Source organism: Diadema setosum, chromosome 7 (genome assembly GCF_964275005.1).
Source record: "Diadema setosum chromosome 7, eeDiaSeto1, whole genome shotgun sequence".
NCBI lineage: Eukaryota > Metazoa > Echinodermata > Echinoidea > Diadematoida > Diadematidae > Diadema > Diadema setosum.
Genome location: NC_092691.1, coordinates 20,130,989 through 20,153,514, shown reverse-complemented (window position 1 = coordinate 20,153,514; position 22,526 = coordinate 20,130,989).

The window sequence follows — 22,526 nt, the reverse complement described above, 5'->3', positions numbered from 1 at the left end:
ACATTCATTTTTGCGTCTTACGGAGCCGACTGTTACCGCTGTTCATTTTCAAAAGTAAAGGCAAACATCCGACTTTTTTTGTAGCCCGATTGGGCCACCGAATTTTCAGCAATGAAATTTTGGTGGCGCAGGTCGTTAAAAGTCGTGAATAGCGAGATGATCGTAACCGATGTCGATATGTTCTAATAATTATTGATACTTGAGTGATGAACGCATGTGCACAACTTCCGCAGGTGTACTTCTTTAGAAAGTAGCGAACAATCAAGGCAGTGGACATCAGAGTGTGATTAAATCGAAAAGAAGCCCCTGAAATCGGAATTTGATGAAAATGGGCAAAGTCGGAACTCCATGAAATGTATTTTGATTGAGCGGTCAAAATAAAGCTTAACGGGAATGTGCCCTTGAATACCCTCGTCCACCCTCGTCCACCCTCGTCCAACCCGCGTCAATCGAGACGCAAATTCCCGAGGATGGATTATCCGTGCGGGCGGATGGACTCGTCCACTGAACGCGTATACCCGCGGGTACCCGCGGGGATACGCGTCAGTGGCCTCGTCCAGATCTCGGAAAAGTGTGACGTTTCCCGCGGTCGGCACTGTATGATCGGTTTGACAAAGTCAACCTGCAAAATTTTGCTGCAGTCGAAGCAATGTGGTCTCCAACACACAAAAAAGAGGGATGGCGTGTGTGTGTGTCTGTGTGTGTGTATAGGTGCGTTTATATACGAACGTGATTTCTACATGGACGAATGTGTAATACAAAATTGAAGAAAAAAAACAGTAAAGTAGCTAAGTATTTTGTTTCGTGATCTTGTGGGGTTCGAACCCGCAACCTCACGTCTCTGAGACGTCGCCTTTAACCACTCGGCGACACGTCTCGACGGGAAAATATGGGGAACGTTATGGACTTGAAAGACAGTTGTTCAATATATAACACATTCATCGTACGTTGTCAGTTTGCTATTGACATGACAATCTAGCACATGAATATGAGGCAGGCATTAGTACCTGTATGAAATTATTATAGGCATGGTTATCAAATTGCCCTAAAATATCCTTATAATTGCCTTATTTTTACACAGTTACGCTATCCCTTTAAACTCGTCACAGTTTAATTAGAATTAATAACATCATACATTAGTACCATATTCAGTTCCATAGCTGATCACGTTTGCTAATCAATTAAGAGTAATTGTCTAGAATGTGTCATATGGCCAACCTGTATACACACGTATATACACACACACAATGCTAAATGTATGTATCAAACATCTGTAACACAGCTTTGAACTAACTATAGGAATTATCGCTGCACTTATCATCCATACTTTTTATCACTATCTGAAACTCCACAAAAACCACTAATTGACAAATAATCATCAATACAGAAGACTGAATACCTTTTTTACAATGTATAGCTTGTTACATGTATAAATCAGCACAAACTAACCACGACTACATTGTGTTACTGAATTGATATGAACAAATTTCATTTTAATACAGTATACTATATCAGTTTGAAAAGCCCAACATGCAAAACTATAATTTTGCAGCAGTCGAAGTAATGCAGTCTCCAACGCAAAACAAAGGTATACTGTGTGAGTGTGTGCGTATAGGTGTGTTTACATGCAAACGTGATTTCTACATGGACGAAGGTGTAGTACTCCATTGAAGAAAAAAAGTAAAAAAAAAATTATTATTTTCTTTCGTGCTCTTGTGAGGATCGAACCCGTACGTGTGCAACCTCACGTTTCTAAGACGACGCCTCTAACCACTCGGCCATACGTCTCGACGAGAAAATTAGAGGAACGTAAGGTTATGTACGTGAAAGATGAATCAGGAATCGTTTGGTCCGCATTCCATTCTCATTTTCAGTTTTAAATTGCAAAATTGTCAACCTCATGAGGAGATTTCAAAGAATAAAATGCATGATTACTGCAGCTTATTGTCACAGCTACAACATAAATAAGTTTCAGAGGAAATGAAGCAAAATCAGCTGAGATAAAGGTGCTTAAACGTTGTCAAGTCAATGCATGGTTTCTAAAAAAATCACCTCCCATAGACATAACACGTAAACTTGTCCGATTTTGCGTCTTTACCTTTAAACACAATTTAAAGCATGATGACGTCATCAAATTTCAAAACCATGACATGGACTTGAAAGGCAAATGTTCAAAGTACAACATATCTGAATTTGGGATAATATTGAGCTTAAACAACAGAGATACGAGCAAATGAATGTCAGAAACAGTACCTCAAAAAAATTAATTCCACTTTTTTGATTTCAGATGACGATATGATGACGTCATAATGTAATTATGGAAATAATGATACTTGAAACGTCATGTCCAATTTATATGCTTTTGTAATATGCAATAAAAACATAGGGTCACCTGACGTTTTAAAGAGCTATGGCGAAATAAACAAAGACATGTTTTTTTCACTATATTTGCACATAGACGCGCACGCGAAATTTGAACTTTGACGCAAGTGCATTGCTTTGTTATTTGTAGGAATCGATTAGAAATCAATGGATATTGTTGCTCAAAGTATCAGGAATCCAAATCTGTCAAAAAAAGTGTATTTTCATGTTGCTGACGCGCTGTGCGCGCGAAAATGCGCGGACGGACGCGCACGCGCAAAATTGTTTGAAACGCATAAAATTGTCTGAAACTTCGAGATTTCCCATTGGAAAGTTGTTTTGAGCCTTTTAAAATTTTGACGCGCGCTTACGCGCACTTAATGATGTCCTAGGTAATTAGCATCAAAAGAAGTAAGATAGAACGTGACCTGAACTTTATGTCCACAAAAAATGATACAGAAATGACCTTTAGTTATGAAGTTATGATCGATCATGTAACATGGTCCAAAAATCACAAAATGGCGCCTAGACGACGTCATAGATATGTTACTGTCATGAAAACCTTATTGTGGCTAGATATTGTCATGAGACATGTTCCCTGAAAATGTCATGTTATTCCGTAATGTCATTCTTGAGATATTGATGACACAAAATTGTCCAGAAAGAAAGAAGAATAAAAAGAAATAAAGAGAGATTTTGACAATCACAATAGGTGATACGCTGATAGCGTATCACCTAAATAGTGACATTTTAAGGAGTTGACCTTGACCATTGACCCCCTGACCTTTGACCCATGACCCCAAATTCCCTACATTATCACTGCCAGTCAGTACATGCATATGTACTAAGTTCCATGAAGATACCTTGACCCATTTGCGAGACATGGAGAAAATAGTGAAATTTTACTACTTTCACTTGACCTCTGACCTTTGACCTCCTGACCAAAAACTCTCTCTCTAGAATCCTCATCTAGCAGTACACGTATGCACTAAGTTTCAAGAAAATACGAATACCTTCAGGCATTGCATAGATATGGGGGAAATAGTGAAATTTTGAGTATTTGACCTTGACATTTTGACCATTGACCTTGAACATGTGTACCCAAAAGTTGATAGGCACAACTTCGCCCACTCATTTGTGTATGCTAAGTTTCATTAGGATATCTCAAACAGTTTTTTAGTTATGCTGCCCACAAAAATTGATTACAGACGGACGGACGGACGGACGGACGGACAACCTGAAAACATAATGCCTCCAGCGACACTTTGTGGCGGAGGCATAAAAAGGTGAAATTTTGAAGCAAAATTTGGAAGTCAAGAAGAGGTAATTAAGATCTGTACACTCTCTATAGTCTCTTGTTTTTACATGAGACTCTACTGGAGATGGTAATGGGCATATCAGGTGTGGGCTGATCGAGGCAGTACCATGACTAGACTCTGGTACTAGGCCTATAATAATAGCACATCTCTTTAATGGAAGTTCAGAGGCAACTGTTTTCACATTAAACTCTACTGGATATGGTATTATTGGTAAGCGGTATCACAGTATTAACACTCAGATTGTCTTGGATCCTAACTACATGATAACCAATATCAACACACAGTGGCCCGGAAGTGTTCACGACACAAGGGTGCTAAGAGAGCGGCCTTGCCTAAGAGATGGAGAACCAAGACGGCTATCTGTTTGGAGACAGTGGGTATCCACAGAAAAGGTGGCTCTTAACACCTTTAATCTGACCAAGGGATGACGGAGAAGAGGGCTACAACAGAGTCCATTAAAGCAAACGTGCTCTGTTCTAAAAGGGGGATTGGACAGCTGAAATGGCGGTTCCACTGACTCCACACGGAACTGCGGCTGACACCAGAAAAGGCAAAGGCCAGCCATTGATAGTAGTGCAGTTCTCCACAATCTGGCTCAACAGATGAAGCTACCAGACGTTGCAGATGATGAGCCCGGTTACGAGCAGCCACCACGGAACAGACATGAAATAACCAAGGAGCTGGACAGCTGTTCAGGCAAAACATCGTACAAGCTTACTTCCAATAAATATATCACGAATGCACAGTTTGATATGTAGGCCTACTGCACACTAGACTTGCGAAAGAAATGCTGCTTGTTTTTTGTACAATTATTAATAATCGTACATATTTGTGTTCATCTAACAGAAATCATCCTGTACCAAATGTTGTTCATTGTTCATTTCTAGAAATTGCTTACAAAGAGAAACACGCTCAAACTAAAAGAAGTTTTACCATAAACTATTGTGTCATGGATATGGGCAATTCCATGAGAAATGTTCACTTTAGTGAAAAAATGAAGTTTTGAGTTTCACTTAACATCTTAAATATTCTAAAAAAGTAACAAATATATTTTCATTTTCCACTAGTTGCATCTTTGTCATTACAAAATTTGGTATTTTTTCAGTCAATGAAAATATTGTATGTGTTGCAATGACACAACAATTTAGCTATTTGCTAAGAGTTTAGTGTTCATGTCTCTAAAGAAGGCCAGATATGTCCTAGAGGCCTAGTTCAGCCTTTGAATTATAGTCCAGTGTATATATCAATGGAAAATCACAACCAACTTCCTTAGCATTCATCAGTTTTTGACCCATTGATCCTCAAAGTTGTGTGATTTCTATAACATTAGAAGTGTCATGTCTGCTACATTTTTTACTATAAGTTTTCACAGCCAAGAGGAAATTAGTGCCAAGTTGCTGCAAATTCATTTTCTATGTTAGGATTGAATCCCCTTGCATGTGTGGAAACCACTTTTTTATACCACTTCTAGTTTTCCTGTAAATGGTGTAACGGACATGACACCTCATATTTAAGACAAGTGGCAAAAATAACACTGTGGCCCAGTGAAACAGGGTGGTGATTAGTTTCAATTGCTAGAGGATAGTAGGACATTTCTATACTTGAGTAAATAATGAAGTCTGCACATCACTCAATAAAACAAAAACAAGCAGACTTTGCTTTCTGCCACTGGAAGACTGTTGATTTTAGACGATCTTGCTACCCTGTTACACCGGTTTGATCCATTCTCACCTCTATAATTCTGACTGATAAACGGCAGCTGTCATTCCACGGAATATTTAGACAATGAACTCCTAAAGGCAAGATAATAGAGTTTTCACTGTTGGCCTTCCCTTTAATACTTAAAATGAGCACTTTCTACATATAAGTACATTGTAGACCACATTTAACACGTACACTCGTATCCACCATGGAGTCAACACAACAGCCAGGAACTCCTGCACAAGTGGATCCTTGTGCATCCAATGAGCATGATCACTGATGATACAGCAACAAAGAATCCAAATGTCACCAGCATCAATGTCTTCAATGATGGTGTTGCCTCATAATTTAAAAAAAAAAAGAGAAGAAAGTTTGTACTCCATCCATACATGTACCTCTCTCATCTCTATGACTCTACAAATCCACACCTTCAGTGACATATTAAAGAGATATCACATGCCAAGAGAGCTGAGAATGGAATTGTTTGCTTTATTAAGCGTGTTGAAAGTACATGTAGCTCTATGGTCAGGGAAAGTCAGTCTGAATGCTGCCTATCCATTTCATCAATACAACTAAACTAGATGTGCCTCTACACCAAGGGATATACTGGTATATATGACAGCACACGGCATCATATAAAAAGCACAACTTCGAGATGCTATGAGAAGATGTTTATCCACTGAAAGGTACACTGTATAATCAGTTACAACCAGTTAGTAGGGAGAGCATCCAGTATTTTAAAAAGTCCTGCTCCCAAGCCGGTGAGATGTAACCAGTACACCACTCTGGAAAGCCTCAAGAAGTGCCTAAGCAAGCAATAAGTTGATTATTCAATTTGTACAAGTTGAATTTGCCATGAAGAAAACATGAAATACTTTGTTGCCCAGGTGACCACTCTACATGGAAATGGATTATATGTTGTGAAAATTCTCAGAAAACAAGGGGCTTGATCATTCACTTCTAGCCAAGAAAAGAAAGTATTTGTTGAATGAAAATGATAAAGTACAAGTACTAGTAGTGGAAGTCTTTACAAAAGTCTATCCAAGATTGGATAACAGAGGATGATTCTACTCCAAGGATGACATTAATGCCAAATGAAAGAACTTGGCAGAAATGAAATAAACATACCTTATTTCTTTCAGATGATGACACTAATCTGATAATGGTACCAAACAGTTTTGTGGTCCTGTTTTATTGCATAAAAGTTGATGCAATCCCGAGTGCATTTTAATGATGTTGTATTCAAACTTTTTATTTTATACAGATCTGGTTCGTTGTTTACTTTGCCTATCTGCAGATATGGAGACATGGTCTTCTGTGTTGTACATGTATGCCATTGTGGTACTCTGGGCATTGTACTCCACGTGCTTTAGAGTAGCTGTTAGATCACTGAAACCTGCATAAGGACTGTTTGATGTTTTGTTCAAGAACATAATGTAGTTAGCAGTGTGCAGTTATTTTAATATTTTTATTTTGAAACAAAGAAGTGGACATATGGCTCACTTTACTAGGGTGTCATGTCCGTTACGCTAGTGTATAATACCAAGTATCAAATATTAGGCCACAAAGAAAAAGAAATCACCATAGTATAAGATAGTTATCTGTCCTCTTTTGCTGTGGTGGGTGGTAGTAAATGGAAATTTCTCACTAATTGTAGCTAGCTGGTGCAGGAGCGAATTTGTTTTATACTTGTTTGTTTTGCAAATATATAAAAAGACCAACCCCCCTAAAATGATAAAAATATAGGAAATATTACATGATTGCAGTTATGATGTGTATCCGTATGTTTTAACCTTCCTATGCCAACAATTAAATATCTGGTATACCTTGTAATAAAAAAAAATTTCTCTTAGCTTACAAAAAGTGGACAAAACTGTCACATCCATTACACAATATTTTAAACTATTAAAAAGGAATGAACAGTAAGACTACTCTAAGATAGCACTTTATGAGTTAAGTGTGACCTGAAGGTTTAATTAAGTCCAAAACCAGCCGCATCTTATCCAAAAATTCACAGGAATTTTCATAATGGTAAGTAGATCAAAATGCTTTGTTCATTTTAATAGTGTCATGTCTGTTACGCTCGCAAAAAATGCAATTTCTCGACAACCACTAGATAAATTTACATGAAATTTTCTGTTTATGTTAAATGTACTTAAATGTGTCTCAATTAGAATCTTTTGGAGACTGGCAATTTCACTGTGTGATGGTTTGAATTACAAAAAAAAAAAAAAAAAAATGTCTTAATGTCATGTCCGTTACGCTGGAATTTACCATCTAATTTGATTATATTTGTAGGGATATATGAATACATACATAGACATATTATGCAGCCAAAATCCTAGTACATGTATAATTGTAGAAAATCATTCTGAATTAATTTACAGTATGTAAAAAAAAAAAACTGTGGAGAAATATACATGACTGCATGTATTTTTTTCTTCTATCTCAAATACATCTAGTCTGATGTAGTTATGGTTTTAAATAATGTTGTTCATATACACTTGTACTGTGAAAATGTACATTTTTGTACATTGCTAGATATCTGTATTTTTTTTTTATATTTCATTTCTGTTACTAAAATGATTGTACATATTGGCATTTTTTTTTTGTTGATAATATGACTAGAACATGTTGCTACAACTTCTTTCCACCATTACAAGGTACATGTATGTTACAGTGATAACTGTGATTCCTTTGCCACTTTACGTGTTGAAAGTGATTGTGTTTTTCTTTGTTTTATATTTCCTCCAAAAATGGCCAGTTATTTGATGCAAAACATACACTATAAGCAGCATTAAATGAAAAAAAAAATCATAGGATCATTAAGATTGAAAAGTATACATGTACTTACATGCACATCGGTACATCAAGTATGGAAAGAGAATGAAGATCATTTTTTGATTTATTCAAGATGGTTGAGTAAGTCAAGAATATTCATTCACTGATTAGTCAATTAATTTTTAATGCCATTTTCTTAGATGATAGTGCTACTGACAGCCAGGAAGAGCTTGCCAGTGACCACCAGTGCTCATCTGGACAATCTAATCTAGCTGACTTCAGTAGTGGGGATGAAGCTGATGACAACGTTCCCTTTAAGGGAAGTGAATAGAGCTTAAGTCCAAAGGTTAGTATTTGTTGCCTGGTTCTGAGAATTTCTGCAGTACACACGCATTTCTGGTACGTGTACATACTCAGTATAATTTCCCGACTCTGAGTGAAAACTGACATAGATTTTAGTACATACAAACTGTATTTCTATGAGTAAGAAGGAATGACAAATAGCAATTTCATTGATTATTCACTTAATGACAGAAAATAAGGAGGTTATTTGTGCATATGCTAGAAAATTGTTTTGTGTCATATTGCAAAGAAGAGTGTTTTCCCACCATACATGGTGGATTTTGCAATAGAATGAATGAGTCATATTCATAACAGTTGCATCATGGACAAGTTCAGAAATGGTTGAAAACTGATTTGTTATTCATAGACTTATACCTGAAGATTATTATCAGATTGAAACATCATTAATGACAGAAAGAAGTAGATCTATATCTACTGGAGATGACATGTATTTTAAAATTGAATTTGAATTGAATTTTAAAGTGAAAATAACCACTATACCGTACATGGTTTCATTTATGATGGGACGCGTAACATAATACATTTTCGAGCAGATCGACTACAAGTTTAAGCCTGCTGAACTGTGCAATGACATACGTACATGCATCCATAATGTACGTGTACGTAAAGGGCACATCAGTTTCTTAGCTTACACACATACTAATGATACTTTATAATTTACATGAGGCGATGGTGATAAGGACAATTTAATGAACAAAGCTCAAAATTCCTCACATTGATTGTGTTAGTATACTGTCATTTTCCGTTTCCATTTTTTATAGTTATAATATATATAATTTTTCATATTCTGACTTTAATATAATTTTTTCATATTTCATATTCTGACTTTAATATAATATAATATAATTTTTCATATTCTGACTTTACATTTAAAAATGTTAGTTTATGGAAGAACCTACACAAGAGGCCATTTAAAACCTAAGAGAATAGAGCTAACAGTAGGGCATCGATACCACTATGCTCTTTGTCATTGGGAGGGAAAAGGAAATAATAGCAAAAATCCAAAACACAATGATCGACAGACACATCGTCCTAAAAAATTCATTGAATTGCTTTAGACATACAGGAGGGAAGAATTGCCCATTGTTCAAGGTTGGGAGGAATTTTCTGACATTCAAAAAAAAAAAACCCCAACAACAACAACAACTACCATGAACATTCTTTTTTGTGGGCTTAATCTTATTGTGGGATTGGCGGAACAAGCCGGGCAGACCATGAAGGCTTGGGAAAAGATGACCTTTGGGAGGGGTCTGTAGGGGGACAGGCAATTGGGGTCTCTTCTAAATTAATGGGGGGGGGGGGGGCATCCCATGTCTTACCAGGACTGTTTGAAATCAACACAGGATCGGGATGTGAAAAGTCTGGTAAACCAGTACATTTTAGGACATTTCTTAAGGATCAGCATGAAGAAGAATATTCAGTACCATTAGCTCCTTTCAAGAGAAAGTGGTTCAACATTCTGTTTCACAATGGGCAGGGGTACTTCTTTTAAATGGTGATTTAATGGATTTTTTTTTTCAACTCCATAAAGATGATAATATGTTACTGAAGGCAGTGCATGCAGATCTTCAAATACTCCAGTATAGTTGGAGGGATCATGCTTTTTCATACATGAGCCCAAAACTTTGGAATAGCCTGCCAATATCTCTTCGACAAGCATCTTGATGCTTTTAAAAAGAACCTCAAGACCTACCTTTTCAATTTAAATTGACAATTGTCTACCTGTATGTATATGTGTACGTACACTATTTGTTTGTTTATTGTTCTTATATCTTCTGTGATACTCTGTTGTAAAGTTATACATATGCACCCTGTCCTACAGCACCATGAGTATCTTTTTAGCCAGAATGAGCGCTTTATTATAAGAGTCTCTCTATTATTATTATTATTATTATTATTATTATTATTATTATTATTATTATTACAAAGCAGCCTGTAAGGATTAGGTTTGATAGATAGATTCAATATTAGAAAGCCAAGATCCAATGTCTCGTATGGACCAAAGGTATAGGGATATTATGGTCAGCAAATTTGAAATGTGTGCAGAGGACTCCTCTGCAAGGATTAATGGTACATGTGTATTTGAAGATGTTACTGTAAGAAAAGACAATGTTTGTAAATCCATGTTAAAAAACAAAACACATACGATGTAACAAAACAGCTACTTGAGTTATCATTTAATAGCTTTTCTATACTGGCCAGCAGAACATCAGTGGACCACATTTCTGGAGAAAATCGAGATAAAGGTGATGAAAGCAGCTCTGTGCTGAAGACTGACATTTCCTTAGAACGTGATTTTGGGCTTCTCGATAGATTGACAAGAGCTAAGCTGAGTGCAACGACCTTTGCTCTGGAGAGCATCATCATGTACAGTACAAAAACAAAATGGGGAAATGGCTGGAGAATTTGGGTCTGGAGTGGAAAGAGGTTTTGGAAATGGCACCCAAGATGAAGCAAACACAATGACAGCAATAATCGCAACGAGCTGTGACTCTTTGGGAGGACCGAGAAAAGTGCCTTCAGGGGAAAAAGAAATGTAGAGTTGAGAAGAAGAAAGGGATCGCATAAAAAAAGGAACAGATTCATGAGGAAGTAAAAAAAGGCATGTGACCGAATTTGGTTAACTGAAAAAGAGGTCGAAAAGGGGCTGCTGTACTCATCATGTACAGAAGAGTAATGAGCGAGTTCGGTTGCAAACTGCACATTTGCAACACTGCTCACAGAATTAATACTGCCAAGAGTCTATTCGGTCAAAGCTAGTAGTAAAGACAGAACCAAGACAAGTGAGAAACACAGAGCTGCAATATTTGATCTTCAACAGGACATCTACCTACACACCTACCTACCCAAGTCAAATAGGGCAGAGATCTTTTACAAGCGAAGATTAGTTTATTACAATGTCAATATGTACGAAATATGAGCGATAGCAATGGTGGTTGCTGCTTTGCCAATAAGACTACTGTATCACAGAACATGGGTCATGCGAGACTGCATCATATTTCTTGGGCTATCTCCATGATGTCAACAGCAAGGAGGCAGAGACTGTAGACTTCTTCTGTGATGGTTGCCACGGACAAAATAAAAACTTGGTTCTTCCTGCAATGGCAACAGCATTTCTACAAGAGTCACAAAATGTAAAATCTGTCACTTTCCACTATTTCGAGACAAATCATGGGCAGAGTGAGCGTGACTCCATTCACTCGGTCATTGAACTACAAAGGTAGGCAGATCAAGCATCCTTGCTGCTCTCATTAGAAATGCGTGGGCAAACCGGAGACCTCATGATAATCGTGTCAAGACAAGGGATTATGTGCTAGACTGGAAGTCCAACTCCCAATGTTTACCAGCCACGTATGTTTCCATGCTACATGACTACACTGCATGCCATACCTACGGAGAGACTGTCATGCAGATCTATGCTGATAAATGTGGAGGGCAAAATAAAAACAGCACTTTCCTCCAATATCTCTGCTGGAGATGTCTGGTGGGCCTGAATACTATACCATCAGCTATGCATTCATGATGGTCGGACATAACGTATTTGCTCCTTGACTGACTTGCTGGTCTCTTCAAGTCAACCTACAGGTACCTCATTCTGTCTCGATGTCCATTGAAACTTAAGCATTGGGTATATAATGGCATTTTTTGTTTGCTATTACAATGAAAATGTCATGGGCCAAACATTTATATTACAGTCAAAATTGTTCTGGTTGCATAATCTATTTCCTCATGTATTCTCTTCATCATAGAGAGCATATTTATGGGACCTTTAGCCAATCAGCGGCCGGGGCCGGGCCTACACGTATATATAGCCGGCAGGAGGCTCTATTTCTCACTTTTGGCAGAATCACCATCGGCAGCAAATGTTTATTATGAAAGCTTGATGACTCTGGCACAACATGGATAAATCTATAATCAATGCTAAAACTATGTCCCTTCTCCAATAAATTCTTTGGTGGCCAAAGTCACTCCCAGTCCACGCATTGCAAGTGAAAGTTTCTCAAAGGCAAGCCTCAGAAGAAGGAGCACCAAGATATCCCAATTGCGAGACACCATCTCTGCTGGAAATCCCAACAAGCCAATTTAAGGACGAGATTGTCACTGCCAACCATCATGGAGGACTTGATGACCTCCTTCTGGCCACCATTAGGATCCCAGATGGTGATCTGGTAGAAGTTAGATGCATGCTGGGGCTTAGCTAAAAAAACAAACAAACAAACAAACAAGAACTTTAAAGAAGTTTAAGAAAACAATTACTGGCATCTTGAAAATTGATGAGGTTGCTTATGAAAATGCAACAGCTCAAATTCAAATTCAAACACACATTTATTCTATTCACATCATGGATCAATCACAAAGATGCATTTACATGAACATAAAGATCCTACACATTATACAGGGACCGAGTGGTATAGCTTTGCTTAATAAAATCTATCTAATATGGCCCAAGGTAATCAAATTCTGAATAATTTTTGTTACAATTAACCAGCTTCATGACAGCACAAATTGATTGATATTAGAATTACATGTACTGTCAGTACTCTGTTCCACTTGTAGACATCCATCATGGATTCATGAGCATAATATTAATTCATACAGTACGTGGAGTTCAGTCATGAAACTGATTGCTGAGGAAGTGGCAGTAACTCAGCCAAGCAACTGGTTTTCTTGATTGACACCACTAAACTTATTTTTATTTACAAACAAAATTCATATAAAAACATACAGTAGAGCACTGCCAAATGATTTAATTTCACAAATTTGCTAGTAAGTGATCTTCATCGACATAAAAGCACCTTGCTAGATCTATTACATGTAGTATTAGTCTTCAGCGTTTGCCAGCCAAGATACAGAAACAGCTGTAGATAGACACAAGAACATACATTATACTCTAAAGGGAAAAATAAACAAAATCACAATTTTTCTGTGGATTCTTTTCTTTTAACATTCCACTACAGAGAAAGACATCCAAGAGTATCTGCATTTTTTCAGGACCAACTTCCCCACTGAGACCATACCCCCCAAGATGCACCTCCTAGAAGATCATGTAATACCCTGGCTTTGAAAGTGGAAGGCAACAGTGGGCACAATGGGGGAACAAGGAGGAGAATCCCTACACGCACAGATCAACATCATCAATAGGGACCTACGGGGCTATTGCAGTAATATGGAACTGCTGATGAGAACTGTTAGAGGCCAATGGCTGGCAAGCAATCTGCAAGCATATCATTGATACACCTAAGCCCATTCAGCCTATCGCTTGTAATCTGGGGCGAACTCTGCAATGTGTGTCCCTGTGCAAACCCCTCTCTGGCATATCATCTGACATCAAAACGCATGAACACTTTTGGGAAAACCTTTTGCTTTTCAAAGCCATGTGATTTTTCATAGGAAGGTTTAAACTAGACATGCAGTGAACGAAACCTGATGGGAAAATTCCAAGCTTTTCTTTGATTTTTTTTTTCTTCACAAAGCTATGTCTGTATAATTATTTTTCCTTCAAAATGGCCGGTACATGTAGCTAGAATATCATCCATGTCTGGGAGGCATGTTTTTTGCCGGCATGAGAAGATGTTGTGGCAGTGCTGTAGCCATGTCTTGCTGCTGCACTATCCAAGACACTCCCTGTGGCGACAAAAAGAAAGGCAACAAACACTTGCAGAGATGCTCACAACTCATATGTGAGAAGAAGAATGAAGTAAGTTATTACTGCTCTTTCACTTTAATAGCAGACAGACCATCTACGAGTAGGCCTACATGTACTTCTGAAGAAAGACGGATGACCCAAACCACATTCGTCACCCTCTCGCTAGAAAAGCATCTTCAATTCCCAACCACGATCCTGCTTTCCCCCCCCCTCCATTTTTTAAATAAAACAGATTTATTGTTTCATGTGATTGGACTTGATTTAAGAGATTAAATGCTGGAATAAGCAAACAACAATGTTGCGTTTACAACTTCTTTTGACACTACAGAGACTTTTTTTTTTTTTATTTTCATTTACATGACAAGGTATAGAGTAAAACTATCTGATTGAGTATTTCCAGTAAATTCAGGGTCATTATCCTTCAATCTATTCTTTTGACAATATTCAGCTGTACTCAAATTTTCTTTTCACTTATTTTTTTTTTCTTGGCAGTGGTTTAATTGCATTCTAATCATGTCCTCTCACATAAATGATTATGAAATGTTTCTTGCTCTGAAAGTATATTTGCGGGAAATAATACTAAATGAATTAATCTCGTGCAAATCATGTTTTGTCTAAGTACTTCAAACTCATTTCTTTTTTTATTCAATTTAGCATACTACTTCACAGTATTCTTTGAATGAAGTCATGAAAATCATATTTAATTCCATAATGTGGATATGTATGTGTATTGGATATTCATACATCTATGTGCATTTGTCATTGCAATAGACAATGTAAAATGTTATTTTTTATTCTGGCCTGAAATATCCATATAGCTTGTCTTTTTTTTTTTTCTTTTCTTTTTTTTTTTGCTGTCCATTTTGTTTGTGTGTATGTGTGTTTGCAATATACCAGCACATTCACAAAGATCACAGTATTATGATTCTAATTAAATGTTAGATGAAATTGTGCTACATGTGAATGTATATTTCAATATTATTTGTACTCAACGGCAACTATATTATCTAAGAGAGACCCCCCCCCCCAAAAAAAAAAAAAAAAAATGAGAAAGAGAGACAAGAATTATAACAGAAGATATAAAATAGATGTTCCCCGGTGCAATTGACCATCCTTTGCTGGTATTATTGTATGAAAAACAACCATGATGAGTGTGCATGTAAACAATGTGTTCACTGATATGAATTTGATGATTGAGCTGTTTTGGAGCATCGCGAAAGAGTATGGGCAAAATAATATTTAATAAACACACTCATGCACACACACAGACACATAGACACACATACACAAGCCTATTTACACGACCATGAAAAAGACGAAAAAGTGGTAGGCTTACCGGTATATGTATTATGTAGTAAGAGAGGACTAATAATTATGACGAAAACCTGAATGGAATTGCATGTTATTACAGTTAACCGCATCAATGGAAATTGTTTCTATTTTAACTAATAATGGCAATTATTGAATAGTGGACCTATAACCCTAAAGTAGTCTAATAGAAACAAAAGGGGATCATGGTCATTGAGAATAGATCGAGATCTAGAAAATTTTAACAATTAAAACATCTAAATACACATGAGAAAGAAAATGTCAGAAAGAAAATCATTCTATTATTTTTTAATCTGTTACAGAGATATAAAGGTTAAGAAAAAGACAGCATTTAACCTAAGATTTAGATGGCAAATATGAAATGCTTGGATGAAATAGGAAGAGAGGAATTTTGATTGTTAATATGAGAACCATTTACAACAATTTGAGCGTGAAATACCACCATGTTAAGGTTGTGACAAAAGACGTGTCATCATACACTATACAGCAGCTGAGAACTTCCTCAATGCGGCCGAAACCTCCCTCTGCGGAAGCGTGTCGCGTTTATACCTGCTGCCATGGTAACATCTTTTACCATGGTTTCAGCATCATATATTATGATGATGTATTATATGCTTTCACAATTTGTGTGTTTATCACTGCTTTCGTAACTTGTTTTTAAACAAATTCGGCAATGCTTAAGTGGCCGAATACTCCCTAACTTACTCTATGTAAAGTTTAGAGTATGGGCCTACTATGGAGGAAAGAGAAAAAGTGAGAAAGCCCTCGCCAGCACGCACAAGACTTACCCTTTGGAGTGGCAAGAATGCTTGGAGATGTGCAAAGGCAAAATATCTGGGAACAAGTTTACGCACCCATGGCGGCGACGACACGTTTGCCCAACACTTATTGGACGCATGCCCAGTTCTGTCCAGAACACAACTGCATACAAGGGGGGGGGGGATGCAAGCGGACAGACAGGAGGAGATGTTCCTTATTTTCAAGTAGGCCCTACTTTGCAATGGCACAACTTTGAAACCACTACGAACGATGGCGATGCAACAACTGACTCCCATCAAATATCTTGGCTAGACCTGAATCATGGTATTATTGGTCCTAAAATGATAGATATTTATATACTTATACAGTTTGTTGTTGCACAACCTTACCTCTGACAACTGTACAGCTACAAGTTGTACTCAAGGTTAAGAAATTTATGTCATGTAAAATAATTACTTCACATTGGAATAGTTTGTAATTGAAGACTAGTCTGGGCCTAATGTTAGGTAAAAAACAGGTAGGTCTAATGTTAAGACTGTCTAGACTCTAGTTATTGGATCATTCCAGCTACTATATGGTAATGGAATTAGTTTATCACAACACACATTGCTGAAACTCAAAGCAGATGTCTCTTCCCTGCTAGCAGCATGGTGTGGGAGATATGTTAAATTTCCAAGACCAACTTCATGGCATTCAACAAGAATTCCATGAGTATTCACACTTCCTGGGAGTCATTGGGGCGACTGATTGCAGTCATGTTCCCATTCAAATCCTCGTGGAGAGTTTGGCCAGACATTCATGAATCACAAGGGCCAGTCATCAAATGAATAAATTATACAGTAGGTACTTTAATATCAATTACAAGGTTTATTGCATAGTAACAAGAGTTCATGAAATTCCTCACTCATGTCACGTCACATAAAACTTATTTTTAATTTTGTATCATAGATTTGATTTCTAAGACGTCTGTAATTTCAAAAACCATAAATCTGTTTACAGAAAGCCAACTCTAAAGTGGATAATGCATGAATTAGTCCAATACATTTGTAACACTTGTACATGTACATGTGCACTTTAATTGAGATCTGATGATTTGTATAATCATGCTCTTAGATAGCACATTAATCAATGGACTTTTTTTCATGAAAAAAAAATTAATTCATTTTGGAATAGCTATAATTGGATAATTCAAAATAATCATGAGTTCTTTGGCAATGAATTTCCATTTAACTGCTCCTAGCTAACATAGTTCACCTCTGAAGAAGGTATGCATTCCTTCCTCATTGTTCATTTTCCTTGGGTTGCTATAGAGCAACCATATTCAAGTGACCATATAGCATTTTTGTTCTTTACCATTTGATATTGCAATAGTTGAATCTCCCGATGAATTTGAATTACAGAAATGTGTAGTTTGTAACCTGGAAGTGGAATTCTGAAAAATGTTTGGAAATCATCAGGAATTACCCTATAAGAATTATCAACATTAAGTGTACCCAATTACACAATTACTATATCTCTTCTCACATCTTGTCAAAATGTTATACAAATTTTGTATGTAATAAAGCTCACTTCATTTAATTTCATATTAAAGTTAAACTTCCTAATTCAAAAGCTCATGGTCAAATTACAGAACTCTTTACATGATAAGAGTACAACTGCTTAAGCTATTTCAATTTTATAACATACTAGCTGCCTCGGCGCGCGCTGCGCGCGCGCCTCGGCAGCTAGGCTCGGCGCTACGCGCCTCGGCGTCCCTTGTCAAGTATAGCGAGGTGCCCGCACCTCGTCAGGGGCCCGAATACCGTCACCCCGCTTAAAATTGTTTTAATCACACTAAACAAAAATTTATGACCGGGAATGTATTCAGTACGCTGGAAACTTGGCAGGGCCACCACAACCAAGCAAATTGTGGTGAAAACTGAACAGTTTTTCGCGAAAATCTGAAACATCCAGCGTGGGGTGCATTATTTATGACCAAAAGAGGGCGTCCTACGACCTCAGACCACAGAACTCTTACACAGTAAGAGTTCTGTGCCTCAGACTTAGCCAAGGAGCTGTAGAATAACTTTAGCCAATCACAGAGATCCTTCATGGACTCAGAAAAATTATTACACGCAAAGAAATGTATTTTAGAATGTCTCTTATTGGCCAAAACACCTACCAGGGGTTCGAGCCTGCTGAGAAAGTAATCAATATTCATGTTTACAGGGCGCATGTATCTTTGTTGCCCCAGCAACTGCAGTGATTTCTTACGCGCGGTATCGTGATATCGATCGATCTCCTCGGAGAGGAGTGCGTGGATATCTATCTGATTACCTACCTAGCTGTGTGTGTCGAATTCCATCTACGTTAGTGAGTGTTGCGTAACTTCTCTAGGTTTCCCGTCCATTCCCTCTTTTTTTCTCTTTTACTTTCGTATCATTCTATATCTTTTATTCTCAGAGTACAATCGTACTTCTGAGAGTGTTTTGTTCATTATTTTAAGTGATTATCTCGTTTGCAACAATTTAGAGGTGAGTTTTTGTTCGAGTGTTTGTTGAGTTTTTTTTATTGAACACGATGTAGTCTAGTAGATTATCTACGTGTGTGCGAGAACATCGTTCTTTGTATGGTACCCACTCGTTTGTTTTCGAGTTAGCATTTTTACCGTAAAGTGTTTTCATCGTTCGTCTTCCAGGCATCGGGTTTTCACCCTAGTTTTCCTCATCGTAGTTTTTTACCTCGATTTTTTTTTTCCGGTGCAAGATGTTCTGTGTATTTTTTTCTACGGTAAAATACCACTGTCGATAGTCTTCGTGTATTCATTACTTGTTTTCCACCTCCGTTTCATTTTTGTGTATAACTAATGTCTAGCTAGGTCTCGTTTGCTGATGTGTTTTGTGAGAGTGAAGAGTATGATGATGATGGGAGTGATATCCAGGGATTTGCTGTGGTTGAGATGATAGTGATGATGATGATAATGTCCATGATTCTGGTGATGTTGATGTACGAACCCTTATGATGCAATTTATTTCGTGTGACCATGAGCATGACGTTGATGGCGAGTACGACATGACACGAGTAGCCTAGGCCGATGACGAGAGTGACACTGAAACGGTGCTGATGCTCGCTCGTGCACAGACAGGAATGGTCTAGAGACCTGCATTTTATCTTTCTTTTTTTTTTTCATTTTGCTTGTTCACTCGGATTTAATGCTACCAAAATTTGTGTCTCTAAAGAAACTCAACAAAAAGCTTGACAATAAGTTTGCATTAGGTCTATTCTGTAGTGAATATTAGATCTAAATGACGATGCTAATTTATTTAGTTTTCATTTAGAACTTGATGGAATCCCGTTTTCTTTGCTAATTTTTCGACTAATAAATTATTTAGAATTGTACTTATAATCTGATGTACTGCGTTCACCATTGTGTTAAATCAATAAAAAAAGAGCCTGCTGAGCAGGTATATCATTCTGTCCTCTTCATTTCCTCCCTATCCTTTTTGTTTCCTTGCTGTCACTTTCTTCTTTGACCCTGGATGGAAAAAAAAATCCCATCTTGCCATGTAAAGACAGAACACATACCATCATGAAATATTATGACATTAAACTAATAAAAGAAATATGTAAGTGATAAAAATTCTTATTTGTGAAAATAAATGATAAATCAAAGGTGATTTCTTGTGAAGCAGTTCTTTCAAACGTCCAACAGCTTCGATAATGAAGCAAGTGAAATCTGAAAACTATCGTGGCAACAAGTGATATCGATAGGGAATTCTGACTAAAACTGTCACACCATTTGATGTTTGAATTTGTCTTTTTTTTATTGGCTACGGTTATAAAACTATAAACACCACCGATAAATTCACAATCGCTCTCAATTACAATCTAACAGGAGCAGTTAAGGGTAGGTACGTTTTCACATCAGCCCGATGTTTCGAAATAGCGCGCTATTTTCTGACTCGGGGAATTAAAAAAAAAATATCTCGAGCTTGGAGTGGTTGGATTTTTATCGGGCTGATGTGAAAACGCCTTCTGTAAACAGTTGATTACTTATGCATCGTATCCATGGGCAACTGCGGGGAACTGCAAGAAAGCGCATGGATTTTAGACTTGAGTTAAGAATTTTTGTTTATTTTTACTTTTTTATTCAAAAGTCTTTTTCTCTCGGACTGAAAAAAAACCCCAAATATTTCATATTACTCTTCTAAAATATATAACGAATATAATTATCAAGTATTTTAATCGTGATTTTATGAAGAATTAGAATTATTATGAAAATATAAATACTAGACGGGCTGAACAATGAAGTCTAATTTCGCCCCAAGAATTTGCAGCACACCGCGTAGCTGGTGCATTCCTAGCGTTCTTGTCGCACTCGGTGCATGCAGCTGCAGCAGTCACATTGCACATGTTACAGTACACGTTGTATGAGTACCTAGTTCAGTTATCTCATTCCTGATCTCGAGCGAGGAAAACCTTGAAAATCCTCTCAAAACTAAGCCAGACATGATTTTGGAACATATACAGTGTCAAGACCTTTTCAGTGGACATTGATTTCGCTATTTGTCTGTTTTAGCTCTTGAATGTACGACTTACGTCCGATTTTTTTGTACCATGCCACGTGCTGCATGTTTTTTTTCAGCCCCATGCTTCCCCTACACACAAGCCATCGCGATCGAAGTTTGAGCGATAGCGATAACACGTGCGGAGCAGACATGCGGATTCCAGCACAGGGTAAATGAGTAGTTGAACGTATCACGATTGTAAAACAAATCTTTTTCTATGTCTCTGCAAAATTGAATTAGGCTATCTAAGCATAGATAGATTATGATACATTATAGAATAGATTAGCCATATAGCAATAACTTGCTTACATGAGAGTTAGTTGATAACGTTTCAAAATAAAAACCCCGTCATTGAATGGAATGTCCCAGCGCTATCTCTGTGGGCTCGAGGACACTATGGACACGTCGATTTGCAAGTGGGTAAGATGTGATTACAGATAGGTTGAAATGAAGATGATTTATGAATGAAATACACAGAAACATAATATTTGTTCATTATACCTTCACAGTTTATTATTTCTTTTCATAAAATTGACATAAACTAGTGCTGTATTGAGTCAACTAAGTGCATATTCGCACGAGTGTACACGCATCATCCCTCCTGCCTAGTGGGAATGACACAGGCAGTTTTTCAATGCAATGACCTATGAATGCCCTTGGCGTTCCGCCTGAGTGCACCGAGCAAGTGCGAGCAGCAGCAGCAGCAGCAGCAGCAGCAGCAGCAGCAGCAGTAGTTCGAGACTTTTATATATATAGATACAACATGGATGAAACAAACTTCAATGCAGACCGCAAGCCTCCCAAAGTGGCGAGTTGCAGAACTGAACAAAGATTAACTCAATAATAAATATCAACTCAATGACATTGCATAAGATCCGTACAACAACACTTCTAGCATGTGGGAGAGCACCTCCCCCTTCTACATCTTCAAAGGGAAATGTAGGACACCCGATGTCACAACTGGCAGACTCCCCAGGTCCAGGATGTGCATGACAAAAAGTGGATGGAGTGATGGAGACGTTTTTATGAACTACCTTGAGCAACACTTCCTGCCCTCACTCCCTCCACAAGAAGTCAACGAGTTTGTCATGATCCTGTACGACACGCATTCATCGCACATTTCCATCCTGGTCATCGAATATGCCAGCTAGAGGTCATCAGATAGTGTTGTTCATGCTTCCTGCACACACAAGTTACATTCTCCAGCCACTTGACGTTGCCTGCTTTGCCCCTTTGAAGAGAGCCTACAGCACAGAATGTGCCAAGTACATTCAGGCACATTCGGGTGAAATTATCACCAGATATGACATCACCTGTCTCTCCTCGCCAGCCACCCTCAGAGCCATGGGACAGCTAGGAAAACCTTGAGTCAACTTTCTCCAAAGCGGTAGGGATGGAGGAGGCAACAAAACCAAGCCAGCTGGTGACTCTGACAAGACGGGAAGCAAGTGCCCCATTTCGACATCAGGTCGGTCCTGTGGGTGATGCTAGACAGACTCAACAACGTCAAACGTCCGCACAAAGATTTCTGCCATCCAGGACACCAAGCCCGACCCAGCCGGCAGAAAAGGGAACTCAGCGGAAGATTACTGTTCACTTCTGTCAGTCCAGTGTGTGCTTTACTGAGGATAAGATCTTGATCAAGATTACATTGCTGTGGTTACCCATTGCTGTGTGGCATTACGTTGGTGTGGCATATGTTGTTAAGTTTTTCGTCCA